Genomic DNA, 2601 nt, shown 5'->3' on the forward strand with positions numbered 1-2601 from the left:
CTTGGAATTGATTGGGATCCTCAGACCTCTAGTTCAGCCTCGCCTGATATCAAGACCTGTAAGAGGATCACTGCTCACTGCCAGGGGCCCAGTCACCGCGCTTACAGGCTGGTTCTCATGGTTAAGAAGCCCTGCCTTGGTCTCAAGCCTGACATCTGCCTCAACTTTTACTCCTTCATCTTAATTCTGTCTTTCTTTGAAACCTGTTCCCTCCCTTATTAAGAGAATATATTAGCTTTTAAGTAAGTATAGTGGCACACGCCTGTAGTCCCAGCTACTCGGGAGGATCGTTTGAGTGCTAGAGTTCGAGGCTACAGATCATGCCACTGCACGCTGCACTTAAAAATAAATAAATAAATAAATAAATAAATAAAAATAATAAAACAAGAATATATTAGCTTTGAAAATTTTAACCTTTTTTTCTTCTTCTTTTTTTTTTTTTTGAGACAGGTTCTTACTCTGTTGCCCAGGCTGGAATGCTATGGTGCAATCACACAATCATGGTTCACTGCAGCCTTGACCTCCCAGGTTGAGGGAATCCTCCCACCTCAGCCTTTCTAGTAACTGGGACTACAGGTGCACACCACCATGCCAGGCTGATTTTTTTCATTTTTATTTTTAAATTTATTTTTATTTTTTTAGGCAGAGTCTCACTCTGTCCCCCAAGCTGGAGTGCGGTGGTGCCGTCTCAACTCATTGCAACCTCCGCCTCCTGGGTTCAATCAGTTCTCGTGTCTCAGCCTCTCAAAGTGCTGGGATTACAGGCGTGAGCCACCGCATCTGGCCATTTTTTTGTTTTGTTTTCGAGACGAAATCTTGCTCTGTCACCCAGGCTGGAGTGTAGTGACTCGATCTTGGCTCACTGCAACCCCTGCCTCCCGAGTTCAAGGGAGTCTCCTGCCTCAGCCTCCCAAGTAGCGGGGATTACAGGTGCACGCCACCATGCCTGGCTAATTTTTTTTTATCTTTGGTAGAGACAGGGTTTCACCATGTTGGCCAGGCTGGTCTTGAACTCCTGACCTCAAGTAATCCACCCACCTCAGCCTTCCAAAGTGCTGGGATTACAGGCGTGAGCCACCGTGCCCAGCCTGTATTTTTTATCTTTTGAAGAGACAGTGTTTTGACGTGTTGCCGAGACTGGTCTTGAACTCCTGGGGTCAAGCAATCTGTCAGCCTCAGCCTGTCAAAGTGCTGGGACTGAGGGTATGAACCACTGCGCCTGGCCCAATTTTAACCATCTTAAGAAAATAAAAATAAAAATAAAATAAAAATGTATTACTCATCTTGTTTCCTTGAACTGGATTCTGAGCCTGGTTTGAAACTGTGTTGCCGACCTGGGATTATTGTTACTGTGGAAGGCTGTTAGGGTGATGCACCGGGGTTGACTCTCTGTGGACTCCATCTTTGTTTCAAGGTCGTGGATGGTTCTGCTCCTCTGCTTCTAATTTTAAGGCCTTTGTTTCTTTCCTCTGCTATTAGCAATGGCTGTTGCTTCCTCTGGTAGAGTTTTATAAATGACGCATTTCTTTTTCTTCTATGGAATAAAATGGATGGGCTTTGTGGAAGCTGTTTGTCACTCAGAAGTTTTTTTTGTTTGTTTGTTTTTCTTACCTTCCAGGTTGATGGTCGCGTTCCAGATGTAAACAGCTTCAGAAGCCTGACCATCATATGGTGAACAGTTTACACTCTCATATACGCCCTGTCACGTGCTTTGAAGGACTTTCTAGGGGCATCAAGGGTACGTGAATACATTTGCTTTTTCACTTGTCTATTATCTAGCCCCAAATCTGTGCCTGCTGTTTGTTGATTTTCACCCCGTTCTTTTTTTTTTTTTTTTTTTTTTTTTTGAGACGGAGTCTCGCTCTGTCGCCCAGGCTGGAATGCAGTGGCACGATCTCGGCTCACTGCAACCTCCGCCTCCCAGGTTCAAGCAATTCTCCTGCCTCAGCCTCCTGAGTAGCTGGGATTACAGGTGCCTGCTACAATGCCTGGCTAATTTTTGTATTTTTAGTAGAGACGGGGTCTCGTCACGTTGGCCAAGCTGGTCTTGAGCTTGTTACCTCAAGTGATCCATCTGCCTCAGCCTCCCAAAGTGCTGGGATTACAGGCGTGAGCCACTGTGCCCGGCCTCTTACTTCCTTTTTAACATGACGCTATTCTGTTGGAAATGAGGCAAGAGCAAAGTCAGGGAGACCAGTTAGGAGGTGACAGTGATGAGGGTGCTGGCAATGTAGCCGGTACTGGCGATGGGCTGCTGGTGGTGGAGATGAGGCAGATTCTGGAACCCTTTGAGGGTCGAATTGGCAGGGAATTTGCTCTGGGCAGATTGTGAGGTATGAGGGGAAGATGTGTCCAGGAGAGGCAAGAACCCTTGTATTTGGGGTTTGTGAAGTGACAGTGGTTGATCACGGCTGCTCTGGGCTCCCTGGGCTCTTCTTGGCCCTTCAGCAGGTAGGAGTTCAAAGCTGGAGTGCAAAGGCTTATCGTCTGAGCGCTCATTGAGTAATTGATTAGTTCCTGGGTAGGGTAATTCCCTGGTAGACCAGTTACCTCATTTGAATTGGTGACCACAGCCTGCATCCCCAGCCCTGGTGTTCTGCT

The 2601-nt window shown here is 46.8% G+C and overlaps 1 protein-coding gene across 1 annotated transcript in view; it reads left to right on the forward strand.

The window, feature by feature from the left end:
• Positions 1–1609: 1609 nt before the first annotated feature.
• TIAM1 (T-cell lymphoma invasion and metastasis 1) overlaps positions 1610–2601 on the forward strand; it is a 364694-nt gene continuing 363702 nt past the window's right edge. The window contains exon 1 of the mRNA XM_011989052.1: positions 1610–1671. The gene's annotated coding sequence lies outside the window, so the exon portion shown is untranslated. The remainder of the gene's footprint in view (positions 1672–2601) is intronic.

The sequence above is a fragment of the Mandrillus leucophaeus genome, unplaced genomic scaffold (assembly GCF_000951045.1).
Source record: "Mandrillus leucophaeus isolate KB7577 unplaced genomic scaffold, Mleu.le_1.0 Scaffold345, whole genome shotgun sequence".
In the NCBI taxonomy this organism is placed as follows: Eukaryota; Metazoa; Chordata; class Mammalia; order Primates; family Cercopithecidae; genus Mandrillus; species Mandrillus leucophaeus.